This window comes from Pseudophryne corroboree, chromosome 7 (assembly GCF_028390025.1).
Source record: "Pseudophryne corroboree isolate aPseCor3 chromosome 7, aPseCor3.hap2, whole genome shotgun sequence".
NCBI classification, from domain to species: domain Eukaryota; kingdom Metazoa; phylum Chordata; class Amphibia; order Anura; family Myobatrachidae; genus Pseudophryne; species Pseudophryne corroboree.
This window is the reverse complement of record NC_086450.1, coordinates 169,597,368-169,612,206: the sequence shown is the minus strand read 5'-3', so window position 1 is coordinate 169,612,206 and position 14,839 is coordinate 169,597,368.

The following is a 14,839-nucleotide window of genomic DNA, read 5'->3' as shown; positions in this document are numbered from 1 at the left end:
GGCCCATCTAGGAGTGGCACTGCAGTGTCACGCAGGATGTCCCTTCCAAAAAACCCTCCCCAAACAGCACATGACGCAAAGAAAAAAAGAGGCGCAATGAGGTAGCTGTGTGAGTAAGATTAGCGACCCTAGTGGCCGACACAAACACCGGGCCCATCTAGGAGTGGCACTGCAGTGTCACGCAGGATGGCCCTTCCAAAAAACCCTCCCCAAACAGCACATGACGCAAAGAAAAAAAGAGGCGCAATGAGGTAGCTGTGTGAGTAAGATTAGCGACCCTAGTGGCCGACACAAACACCGGGCCCATCTAGGAGTGGCACTGCAGTGTCACGCAGGATGTCCCTTCCAAAAAACCCTCCCCAAACAGCACATGACGCAAAGAAAAAAAGAGGCGCAATGAGGTAGCTGTGTGAGTAAGATTAGCGACCCTAGTGGCCGACACAAACACCGGGCCCATCTAGGAGTGGCACTGCAGTGTCACGCAGGATGGCCCTTCCCAAAAACCCTCCCCAAACAGCACATGACGCAAAGAAAAAAAGAGGCGCAATGAGGTAGCTGTGTGAGTAAGATTAGCGACCCTAGTGGCCGACACAAACACCGGGCCCATCTAGGAGTGGCACTGCAGTGTCACGCAGGATGTCCCTTCCAAAAAACCCTCCCCAAACAGCACATGACGCAAAGAAAAAAAGAGGCTTTTTACTGATATTTGGTGTTTTGGATTTGACATGCTCTGTACTATGACATTGGGCATCGGCCTTGGCAGACGACGTTGCTGGCATTTCATCGTCTCGGCCATGACTAGTGGCAGCAGCTTCAGCACGAGGTGGAAGTGGATCTTGATCTTTCCCTAATTTTGGAACCTCAACATTTTTGTTCTCCATATTTTAATAGGCACAACTAAAAGGCACCTCAGGTAAACAATGGAGATGGATGGATTGGATACTAGTATACAATTATGGACGGGCTGCCGAGTGCCGACACAGAGGTAGCCACAGCCGTGAACTACCGCACTGTACTGTGTCTGCTGCTAATATATAGACTGGTTGATAAAGAGATAGTATACTCGTAACTAGTATGTATGTATAAAGAAAGAAAAAAAAACCACGGTTAGGTGGTATATACAATTATGGACGGGCTGCCGAGTGCCGACACAGAGGTAGCCACAGCCGTGAACTACCGCACTGTACACTGGTTGATAAAGAGATAGTAGTATACTCGTAACAACTAGTATGACACTATGACGACGGTATAAAGAATGAAAAAAAAACCACGGTTAGGTGGTATATATTATAATAATAATACAATTATGGATGGACGGACTGCCTGCCGACTGCCGACACAGAGGTAGCCACAGCCGTGAACTACCGCACTGTACACTGGTTGATAAAGAGATAGTAGTATACTCGTAACAACTAGTATGACACTATGACGACGGTATAAAGAATGAAAAAAAAACCACGGTTAGGTGGTATATATTATAATAATAATACAATTATGGATGGACGGACTGCCTGCCGACTGCCGACACAGAGGTAGCCACAGCTGTGAACTACCGCACTGTACACTGGTTGATAAAGAGATAGTAGTATACTCGTAACAACTAGTATGACACTATGACGACGGTATAAAGAAAGAAAAAAAAATACCACAGTTAGGTGGTATATATTATAATAATAATACAATTATGGATGGACGGACTGCCTGCCGACTGCCGACACAGAGGTAGCCACAGCCGTGAACTACCGCACTGTACACTGGTTGATAAAGAGATAGTAGTATACTCGTAACAACTAGTATGACACTATGACGACGGTATAAAGAATGAAAAAAAAACCACGGTTAGGTGGTATATATTATAATAATAATACAATTATGGATGGACGGACTGCCTGCCGACTGCCGACACAGAGGTAGCCACAGCCGTGAACTACCGCACTGTACACTGGTTGATAAAGAGATAGTAGTATACTCGTAACAATTAGGATGACACTATGACGGTATAAAGAATGAAAAAAAAACCACGGTTAGGTGGTAGGTATATAATAATAAATAATACAATTCTGGTCGGACGGACTGCCTGCCGTGTGCCGACACAGAGGTAGCCACAGCCGTGAACTACCGCACTGTACACTGGTTGATAAAGAGATAGTAGTATACTCGTAACAATTAGGATGACACTATGACGGTATAAAGAATGAAAAAAAAAACACGGTTAGGTGGTAGGTATATAATAATAAATAATACAATTCTGGTCGGACGGACTGCCTGCCGTGTGCCGACACAGAGGTAGCCACAGCCGTGAACTACCGCACTGTACACTGGTTGATAAAGAGATAGTAGTATACTCGTAACAATTAGGATGACACTATGACGGTATAAAGAATGAAAAAAAAACCACGGTTAGGTGGTAGGTATATAATAATAAATAATACAATTCTGGTCGGACGGACTGCCTGCCGTGTGCCGACACAGAGGTAGCCACAGCCGTGAACTACCGCACTGTACTGTGTCTGCTGCTAATATAGACTGGTTGATATTTAAAGAGATATTAGTAGTATACAACAATACTATACTGGTGGTCAGGCACTGGTCACCACTCCTGCAGCAAAAGTGTGCACTGTTAATTAATATAATTGTACTCCTGGCTCCTGCTAACAACCTGCAGTGCTCCCCAGTCTCCCCCACAATTAATTATAAGCTTTTAATTTATACATTGATGACTGTGCAGCACACTGGGCTGAGCTGAGTGCACACAGACTGAGTCACACTGTGTGACTGACTGTGCTGTGTATCGTTTTTTTTTTCAGGCAGAGAACGGATATAGCAGAGAGAAGTGAACGGATATATTATATTAAATAAAAGTTAACTAGCAACTGCACTGGTCACTGACTGTGGTAAACTAACTCTGTCTGCGACTCTGCACAATCTCTCTCTATCTAATCTATCTATCTCTATTCTAATGGAGAGGACGCCAGACACGTCCTCTCCCTATCAATCTCAATGCACGAGTGAAAATGGCGGCGACGCGCGGCTCCTTATATAGAATCCGAGTCTCGCGATAGAATCCGAGCCTCGCGAGAATCCGACAGCGTCATGATGACGTTCGGGCGCGCTCGGGTTAACCGAGCAAGGCGGGAAGATCCGAGTCGCTCGGACCCGTGGAAAAAAAAGTGAAGTTCGTGCGGGTTCGGATTCAAAGAAACCGAACCCGCTCATCTCTAGTATCTGTAGATGGTACACACTGACCAACCACCACTGTCACATGAAGATATATCTGTGGTTGAGGACATTGGCCAATTAATCCTTCTTCTATACACACTGGCAGATCGTAGTCATAAATGTCCCAAATCTTCCTGCAATTTACTTAATAGGCTGGCCTTCTAAAGAGCACACAGGAAAAGGAAAAAGGCCCTCTTTTCTCCTGTGATGCTCTGCAGCTATAACAGCAATTGTGTCACAGTACCTAGCGTAATTTTGTCAAATAAAAATAAATACTATCCCTACTTAGATATACATTAAAAGATTTTTATACTGTATGGGTCAGGGATATGGCTTTGGGATGCTAATATGGCGGCCACATTAGTGTAGTGCTACCTCACAGTTTTAAAAAATTCCTTCCCTGCTGCCCACTTATTGTATAGTATAATCAGTACTGTATATGCATCTATGTCACACCAGGAGAGAGTAGTAGTATATGTGCCTGGGTTGCACCAGGAGAGAACAGTAGTATATGCGGGGTGTGGTATAACTGACCGACGGTCAGCATATCGACGCTGGGATCCCGACGCTGGGGGGCGAGTGCAGCGAGCCTGCAAGGCATGACTTTTTTTTTACTTTTTTTGGTGTCGTTTTCTTCGTAAAGTTATGGGGAACCCCAATTAGTGCACCGTGTCCCCTCGCATGGCTCGCGCTTCGGGCAAGGTTACTATTCCCAATCGTAGTCCACGTGGATCGTAAAGTATGAAAAGGTCAAAAAATAATTATTTTTTTTGTGGAAAAACGCATGTCGACCTTTTTCCTAGTTGACCTAGTACATTCTCTCGGGAGTCAGGCCTGTAGAGGGAGCAGCAGAGGTGGTGCAGACATCTCAGGATCAGCACAGTTGTGCAGAGAGTACGAGGACTACGTCTCACAGTGGGTTCGCCGGCAGGAAGGAGAATTCTGCAGCAGTTTCAGCATGAAACAGCACACGCCGGCATCTTCAAGTCAATGTCACACGGGATTTCCCTTCCCTATCCAGTGAGACTGACTATACAGGAGCTCCTCGGCTCTTGTTTAGTAACAGCGACTGCCAGCGAAACTGACTATGCAAGAGCTTCTTGGCGGTCGCCGATACTAAACAGCTGAGCCGTCATAGAGAGACTCCTACAATTAAAAATGCATCTGTGGGGGCCCCGGAAAAACCACCCCTGTTCGCCCTCCCATAATCTGGCGCTGATAATACCCACTCACCCACTTAAATCCTGTCCCAAACACTCATTTTTGTCAAATGCTTTCCTAAAATATGGACAATGGGGGTTATTCAGAGTCGTTATCAAACCTAAAATTTTTTTAGCAATTGGGCAAAACCATGCTGCACTGCAGGTGGGACAGATGTAACATGTGCAGAGAAGGTTAGATTTGGGTGAGGTGTGTCCAAACTAAAATCTACATTGCAGTGTAGAACTAAAGCAGCCAGTATTTACCCTGCACAGAAACAATATAACCCACCCAAATCTAACTCTCTCTGCACATATTACATCTGCTCCACCTACAGTGCAAAATGTTTTGGCCAACTGCTAACTTTTTTGGTTTGCTAACAACTCTGAAAAACGCCCAATCAACATTTATAGATTGATCTATTATTTTAATCCCAGAATAAAAAACATGTGATTCAGATTTTTTCTTTACATGATCCTCTCCAGTAGATCCATTCTGTTTGGGATATTGTACATTGCTGGATTTCAGATATTTTCTAATTCTTTTTTTCAGTAGCGTTTTCATTCATTTCGCCACTACTGATATCAGGTTCCCTGGAGCTGCCGGTCTCCTCTGTACGTACTTCCATAGTTGTGATGCAGGGTTGAACTTGTTCTTTTCTTTCCCTCTGAGACTATTATTATGACTACTTGAATAATTTAGTTAATGACCTAACCTATCGACCTTTAAGTTATTATTGTATTCTCAGATGATTCCCATCTGGCTCCATTGATTTGTCTACTTTTAGTTTTGAAAATACTGTCAGAATCTTCTCTGTAAATGGACTCTGTGGTGTACCTTCCTCTTATCTATATTATCGCTCCGCAACTGAGGCCCCTTTCTTTCTCATTCTCCTGCAATTACAGAACTGAAATACATCCACATTGATAAAGCTAAATATTTATCTTATATAAAACCCTTTATGAGGTCTAAGAACACTGTACGCTATTTACGTACGGAGTACCGTAAGGGTACGCTCGTTGCGTAACGATCGCTTAGCCGTGGTCGAGACGCTCAAGCGTCACGTTCGCTCACGGCCAAGAGATCACAGGCAGGCACGCTATTGGCTGCCGACTAACGTAATGATTCGCTATAGCGTAGCGGCCGCTCGGGACCACGAGGAGATCACCAGCGGCGCAGACGCTCACAATGTTAAACCTTTATATCTAAACCATAAACAATGAAATATGCTGTAAAACCTTAGTGTAGAGATAGGGTGTAGATGCAACACAGTGTAACCTTATTAACTTAAAAGCTGCTTGAGCGTCACCGACGCTCTGAGAATACTTAACACTATAAGAAATACACAGATACCGTGCTTAGGGTCCAACGCCTAATATATATATTATGAATGCTATACTTGCAAAAGAGTTAATACAATACAAGTCATACACTGCAATATAACATAGACTACCTAACCAGATAACTACACATGAAATACAATACAATACTATTACGTTTAAGGGATTACGAGAGAAAGAGGAGAAGAGAGAGAGAGAGAGAGATATGGCCCATAACAACAAGGAAAGACAATATGATTGCGGAGAAAACTTACGCACAAAGGAAACGATCGCATGCGCCTCTGGACATCCAGCTCCCGATTTTCAGCAATGATAACCGTTGAAGAGTGAGAGCTGGATGTGATCGGCTTGTCTATTTATGCCCCACACACAATACAATTCAGTGGTCCCTACAATCTCATTGTTCATTGGACACAGGAATCCCTCCTCGCATTATAACAAAAGGTCATAGGTTGATTCATACAGGTGGGCTGTGACTATTTCCAACAGCTCAGGTGGGAGGGAAACTGGGTTTCCCGCCGCATGGATAAGTAAGTGCAAATACAGTAAATGTTCATAAACTTCTTATGTCCATAACTATTCGCACGAGCGATTAATCCGCTTCAAACCAACACCGGAATATTGCTAATTAGAAACTCTTCCGATGGATACTAAACACCACTGTATTACTCCTGTCTGACCCTTCGTATCAAACAAAGGGGGATTTCTCTGTTCATGAACATTCTACATTAACCAAACTTTCAGAATCTATCAAAGGGACCATTGTCTACAAAATACATTATATAGTGAAAATATGTAACGATTGAGTCGCACGCTACGAACACATGAACTCTACCGTAAATGCACATACCGCGCGCCCGCGGGTGCCCGCAACAGCGAGTATGCGCACGCACGGGAGAGCGCACGCATGCGCAGCGCAGACCTGTGTGAGGTGCAAATATGGCAGTGTGCATAGAGATATTTTTCTGACTTTGACAGTCCACCCTTTGGCAGTCAACAATAACTGCCACTTCCTAAAACATTTCAAAAAGAGAAAAATATATGTCAGGGGTTAATACATTTACATGGTTGGGTAGGGGAGGAGAGGAGGAGGTAGGAAAAGGGTATGACCTAGTGAGATAGCAGAAGCATGTGTGTATGAATCCGTGCTTGGGGGTCATGTATCATCGTGCCGTACGTGTTTTAAATCAAGCTTCGAGGTATTGCGAAGTATACATTTGAATTCCTTCTTATCCCGTGGTACGGGTCTGTGGATGGGCTGTCAAACTTTACCGAGCTCTTTTCGGATTTTGGTTGCAACAAAATGGGGAGCACATTTTAGTTGATGATACATGAATGGGGGAATATGTGATTGCTGATATCTGTGCCTGTATTCCCTATACTATGTGTGTAATTACCTGAAGGTTGTAGAGATGAAGAAAAGACATAATTACGGTAAATGCAGTGGTATTCTATGTCAGGTAAATGAACGTTTGTCGGTTGAAGTCTTGTTCGGTGTCTGTTGAATGCAGTCTTCTTTGTGCTTTTGCCCATAAGGTGCGAGCAAAAGCTTTGTCAATGTCCATAGATTTACAAAAGTGTTGGGCTAGCGTAATTTTAAAATTTCTAGGGAAACTGGGGATCTATGGCAAAGTTCATCAAAAATCTGTGTATCAGGTTGTCAAAACTTCTTCTTTAATCCATCTGTTGTCTGTATATCGGCTCATCAAATTCCTCGTCCAAGTGGGTCTTTTTACCTTGGAGAAAACGGAAAAACAGGTGAAAGAAACGGACCGTAGAAATCGCATTTTCATCACATCATTGTTTCTACATTTGGGTCATAAATCAAATCCATTGGAATTACAATTTCCTCACTCCTTAAACCCATCACCCTGGTACTTCGTTTGCACTTCGTTAAAGCCTGACCGCATCTAAATATCAAGCCAATCGTTATGATAACACCTAAGATACATAGGAGAAACTTCCCTACATCCATTATGATTCCTTGAGCCCATTCTCCTAAACCGGAGAACCAATTTCGCGGGTTCAACCATGACACCCAACCAGTCAGCTCATTACTCACAGCAGCAAGGGTGAGATTGTGTCTCCTGCGAAATTCCCACTTCAGTTGGAGAATATCGTCCATCTTTTGGTCTATGACCTCGACCGGGTCCTCGGTACTATTTGTAATATATGTGCAACATTTCACGCCGTACTGCGTTGCCAGTGTGACACAATATCCACCTGTTACTGCCGTGAGATAATTGAGAATCATTCTATGCTGAACCAGTTCTGTTTTATAAGCTTGAAGTTCTCTTCCAGTATACCTAAACGTGTCATCATACATTTCTGTGATATTGTCTAACAAATTTGCGAGCGCAGATATGTATTTATAATTCAACACTCCTCTGGCGGTGCGAGTGAAATCTAACGCGATTAGAAACTGAATCCCGGTGGATTCATGGATCATGTCAGAGGCCGGATGCTCTGTTCTTTCTATCAGGTGCCGTTTAACTACGTGCTCGTAATGGGTGTGAGTATAAGGAGCTTGGGCAACACGGTGTATATCTTTCATTTTGGCATGTGATACAGTCATTACTTCAGGCAGTACTTTTCCAATATAACACAATCCTTCAGAGTTTGGGGCAAGCCACTTATACGCCTTCCTCCCGCATATGAAATATGCATCATCGGGGAGAACATATGGGACGGAGTAGGACATAACCATATTACACATCTTCCATGTGAAATCTCCTAACCCTAATTCTCCCATCTGTCTAGTACACGTATCAGCTTGTACGATATGTGCACAGTATCCTGGTGATACCTCTCCAACTCTCGTAATCCTATTTCCTAGGGTATACCTATATCGGAAAGATTTTCCTCTACTGGCTATGTGGCGTATAAGCTCTGTATCTGTCGGCATTCTATCTGCTCTATATGAAAAGGTCATGGTTTGGTTACTCCATGACACTTCCCAATTTCCCGGCTTTCGGGGATTGGAAATGTTAAAACATATGAGGGATCTATCCACATGATATTGGTGGAGCTTCAAACTAGGAGGACTGGAGATATTAAACCTCCTGTCCACCGGCCTCCCACCACTTAGCTCAAGTACCTCCCCTATCGTTAAAGGAAATGGTACTAGTCCTGATTTGCTATGGCCTTGAGGTACTTGAGAGCATACCCAACAATCTGTTTGATTTAACACACTACCCACTAAGGAGTGATAGTCACTCAATGGATGCCGGTCCATGTGGATATTAAAACTGGATTGGCATTTCTTGATGCACCCATCCTCAACTACATTGTCACAGAGCCTACAGATACAGTTTTCTTCAGCTAACAATCCTTCACAATTCCTTCTATGGTCAATGCTATCGGATCGTTTTCTGATACTCGCCTTTGCTTGTTGATTATGTTGTTCTCGGAAAACTACGCCTCCATCTCTGTCATCAGAACCCATTCCAGAACCTCTCTCAACCTCCATGGTACTCTCGCCGGAACAGACTGCTCTGGTCAACATCATGGTCAACAGAAAAATCCGGATCACAGTCTCTTGGGGCAAGTCCATCTTATAGGAGGAAACGAAGAAGAATGAGAAGGGGGAAAAATAATTGGAGGGAGAGGGGATGGGAAGTGGAGAAAAACAATAAAAGGGAACAGGGAATCGACAACTGCTTTTGATCTTGTGATTTTCAATGCTCAGGTGCCGCCTCAGTCCTCCTGGAACAGACACTCCAGTGATACAACTTCCTCTACCGTCTGTTCCTTATCACGGGACCTCTCAGGATCAGCAACCTTCTTACAGTGGGACGAATGAACCCTAGTCTCTCTCTCGGCAACCTTCAGTGCTGTAGTGCTAGTCAATAAGACTTGGTATGGTCCTTCCCATCTGTCAATAAGGCAACCTGAGCGTAGAAAATTCCGTATCATTACATAATCCCCAGGTTCAATGTCATGACAATTACTATCTGGTAAATCAGGAATCACTAACTTCAAATTATCATTTTGATTCTTAGCTGTTTACTCATATTAATCAAGTATTTTACAGTCACTTCATTGTTACACTTCAAATCATCCTGAGGGTTAATCATAACATGCGGTTGTCGACCAAACAAGATTTCAAAGGGAGACAGATTAAGAGGGGATCTGGGAGTGGTTCTGATGCTGTACAGTACAATGGGTAAAGCTTCTGGCCATGACAATCCTGTTTCTGCCATAACTTTGCTCAGTTTATTTTTAATGGTGCTGTTCACTCTTTCCACTTTCGCACTCGCCTGTGGACGGTATGGAGTGTGCAGCTTGCTATCAATTCCCATCAACTTACACATTCCTTGAAAGACATCACCTGTAAAATGAGTACCCCTATCACTTTCGATTATTCTAGGGATACCATATCTACATACAAATTCCTGCACAATTTTCTTAGCAGTAAACATAGCGGTATTTGTGGCCGCAGGAAATGCTTCGACCCAATTTGAAAAAACATCTATACAAACAAGTACATATTTCAAATTTTGACAAGGGGGTAATTGAATGAAGTCAATCTGTATTACCTGGAAAGGGCCGCCTGCAGGTGGGATATGGGATGGTTCTGTTGGTATTGCCTTTCCGATGTTCTTTCTCAAACAGGTAAGGCATGACATTGCTCTCTTACCTGCATGAGATGAAAATCCTGGGGCGCACCAATATGCTCTTACCAATTTACACATTCCCTCCTTGCCTAGATGAGTCAGCCCGTGAGCTGCCTCAGCTAAACATGGAAGATATGCTCTGGGGGCCACCGGTTTACCTTGTCCATCCGTCCAGAGTCCTGAGGACTCCTGGCCATATCCCTTTGCCTTCCAGACTGCCTTTTCCTGTGTGGAACACAAATTTTGCATCTCACACAACTTCTGTGTGTTGATGGTATTAAATACCATCAGTTGTGTGGTGTCTGTCTGTCTGGGGGTACCAGCTGCTAACTTAGCTGCTTCGTCTGCTCGGCTGTTACCAAGTGATACTGGGTCCTGGCTATATGTGTGTGCTTTACACTTGATAACAGCCACTCTGTCGGGTTCCTGTATCGCTGTTAGAAGCCTTTTGATGTGAGCTGCATGCGCTACCGGTGTACCAGCTGCTGTCATGAAATTTCTGAGGCGCCATAGGGCTCCGAAATCATGGACTACCCCGAATGCGTATCTAGAGTCGGTGTAGATATTGGCTGATTTGCCCTTAGCCAATTCACATGCTCTGGTTAGGGCGACCAGTTCAGCAACCTGGGCTGAGTGAGGTGGGCCTAGCGGTTCTGCTTCTATGGTGCCTTGGTCATCTACGACTGCGTATCCAGTACACAAGTCTCCCGAGTCTGACTGTCTGTGACAACTACCGTCCGTGTAGAAAGTTAGATCTACATCTTCCAGTGGGTTGTCACTGATGTCAGGCCTTGCGGTAAAATTTTGGGTCAAATATTCCATACAATCATGTGTGTCTTCCTTTGTGTTAAATTCTCCTTCCCCACCACTCTCATCCTCCACCCTTTGTGCCTGTCCAGGCACACCTGGGAGATATGTTGCAGGATTTAATGCACTGCACCTCCTTATGGTGATGTTTACGGGGGCCATTAGTGCCAATTCCCATCTTGTAAACCGCGCTGATGAGACGTGCCTGGTTTGGGCAGAATTTAGCAAGGCTGACACTGCATGTGGTGTATGAATTGTGAGGTTGTGACCTAGCACTACGTCTTCGCTTTTCGTTACTAGCAATGCTATCGCAGCAACGCTTCGCAAGCATGTGGGGAGGGATCGCGCTACCGTATCTAGCTGAGCGCTGTAGTATGCTACTGGCCTGCTGGCATCACCGTGCTTTTGGGTTAAGACGCCTGCCGCGTAACCAGCACTTTCTGTTCCGTACAGCTCAAAGGGTTTCCCATAGTCTGGCATACCTAATGCTGGTGCCTGCGTTAGGCACTGTTTAAGCCTCTCAAATGCCATCTCGGACTGGTCTGTATGCGAAATCCGATCAGGTTTGCTTGAGGAAACCATCTCCTGCAAAGGTAATGCTAGAATGGAAAATCCTGGGATCCAGTTACGGCAATACCCACACATTCCTAAAAATGTTCTGATCTGTTGCTGGGTTTGTGGCAGAGTCATGTCTCTAATTGCTTGAATTCTATCAGCGGTCAGGTGTCTCAGTCCTTGTGTTAGACAGTGTCCCAAATATTTTACCTTAGTTTGGCATAATTGCAACTTGTCTTTGGAAACCTTGTGTCCTGTGTCTGAAAGATGAAACAGGAGCTGTTTCGTATCCTTCAGGGATGCTTCCAATGAATAAGAACACAGTAGTAGATCATCCACGTACTGTATTAATACTGATCCACTCTCTGGTTGGAAAGACTGTAAACAATCATGCAAAGCCTGGGAAAAGATACTTGGACTGTCTATGAAACCTTGTGGTAATCGAGTCCATGTGTATTGGACTCCTCTGTATGTGAATGCAAACAAATATTGGCTGTCAGGGTGCAGAGGTACCGAAAAGAAAGCGGAGCAGAGGTCAATAACAGTGAAAAATTTCGCAGTGGGAGGGATTTGCATAAGGATGACAGCTGGATTTGGCACTACGGGGAACTGACTCTCAACTATTTTGTTAATCCCCCTTAGATCCTGCACTAGCCGGTAACCCCTCCCCCCACTTTTTTTCACAGGGAAGATGGGACTATTGGCAGTGCTGGACGTTTTTACCAGAATGCCCTGTTGTAGCAAGCGCTCTATTACGGGATACACTCCTAACTCCACCTCTGGCTTCAGAGGGTACTGTGGGATTTTTGGAGCTATCCTACCATCTTTTACTTGTACAATTACCGGAGCTACGTTTGCCATTAATACAGTGTCTTGTCCGTCTTTAGTCCAAAGTGACTCTGGTATCTGGGATGTCATTTCCTCGACTTGGGATGGAGTCCTATTTGTCATAATGGTATGTGACATTAATTTTGACGGGGAGTCTAACATGTCTCGCACTTCCTGAGCGTGATTCTCAGGTATGTCCAAGAATACACCTTCAGGAGTACAATAAATGACGCACCCCATTTTGCACAATAAGTCTCTTCCCAGGAGATTAGTCGGTGCCGATGCAGCCAGCAAAAAGGAATGCTTGGTGTGCAACGGCCCTACTGTAATCTCGGCTGGTTTGCTAACAGGGTAGTGCTGGACTACTCCTGTTACTCCTATGGCTGGAATTGTCTTACCAGTGGTTCTCATGCCCACTGTCGAATTTATCACTGATTTGGCCGCCCCTGTGTCTACAAGAAAGTTTAATGATTTACCAGCTACATTGATTGCAATTTCTGGTTCACTCCCAAGACTTGCAATCAATTTTACTGGCTGCAGATTACAGGTATGGCCACACCCCTATTGGGTATGGTGACCTCCCTGAATCCCGCTGGCAGCAACTGCTTGTGAAGGGGTTAAATGGGAACTACCAGTGGCTTGCCAGTCTCTGTTCGGGGGGTATCTTTTTGTTTCCCCTGTATGTGGCTCATAACTCCGTCTCTGCGGACCCTGCTCCCAATGTCGTGTGTCGTGTCGTTGTCTAGGGGGTTGATATGAGTTTTGTGAATTTTTCACTCTACAGTCTCGTGCCATGTGTCCCTGTCTATGACAAGAAAAACAAGTTACCACATTTGACTTACCCACAGGGTTTGGTGATTTATACAAAGGCTGCCTTGTGGTCAGGGCCTGTATACTTACGGCCATTAACTTATCACCTTGTGACTCCCTGTGTCGGGTGATATTCCGGTCGTGATCAATAGCAGCCTCTCTCAAAGTAGCCACCGACAGACCTCGCCAACATGGTTGCGTGGTCTGCACTCTTGTCTTTAATGTCTCTTTTAAACCATCCATTAGTACAGATACTGCTACTTCTCGATGGTTTATGTTTGTTTTAATGTCCTCTATACCTGTGTACTTTGCCATTTCTAGTAATGCCCTGTGAAAATATTCTGCAGCAGTTTCTGTCTCTTTCTGTCTAATGGAGAAAATCTTGTTCCACTTAACTACCGCTGGGAAATACTCCTTCAACTGTAAACTTATTCTTTTTACGTTATCTTTGTTGTACACATCTGTAAGAGGTACATCCTGATCTAATCCACAGTCAGCCAAAAATTGAGCTGCGTCGACATTTGAGGGTAAACATGCCCTCAGCAATACCTGCCAGTCTTTGTTATTGGGCTCTAAAGTGTTCCCTAGGTCTCTGATGTATTTCTGACTGGCAACTAAGTCTTTCCTAGGGTCAGGGAACTCAGACACTATGGTTCTTAATTCCATTCGGGAAAATGGGCTGTACATGGCAATGTTCCCAACAGGTGTGATTCCTGTCGTGTCAGTTTTCCCATTTGGCACTGCTATTACCCTAACAGGATTAAGTCTACTAACATCACTCTGTGTAGGTTCTACAGCCTGTGGTGAAATGGTTTCAGCGTAGTGTATGGTGCCGTACTTACCTGTAGATACGACCTCACCTATCCCTCCGCTAGGGGCTTTTGTTACTAATCTCGTGGGTGGAGCCGTGCCTACTGTTGTCTCTGCTATGGTGGCTGCTAGAGAGAGCGCCGATATTGTTGCCGATTCGTCTTCTTGATCACACTCCTGGGGAAAGTTCAAAACAGGGTACAACTTGCACGGGTTAATACTTGCATTGGTTAACTTATTAACATTTACACAGTTGCTAAGTGTTTGTTTGTTACACCCTAATGCGTCATTCTCCGCAACCAATTTCTCTCCTGATATGTATGGTGGCGGCGGGGCTGTCGCTATCAATTTCTTGATAGGATTAGATCCCGCCGCCAGAGCCAATCCTCTCTGTATTTCACCTTCCTGTTGCCATAACTGCAAATAATCATAATGTTGGATTCGTCTCTTTGATGATTTAATGAGACATATCCTCCTCCTTAAATTTTGCAACACTTCTGGGCTAAAGCTACCTACTCTTGGGAATTTCTCCCCGTCATGCACTGTCATTCTCTCCCATTCATCACATAAAACCTCTGTATGTGAACCATATTTTTCACACATTACGTACCTTGCCGACCCGACTGGTCGGTTTACTGAATCAACCCGAACCAA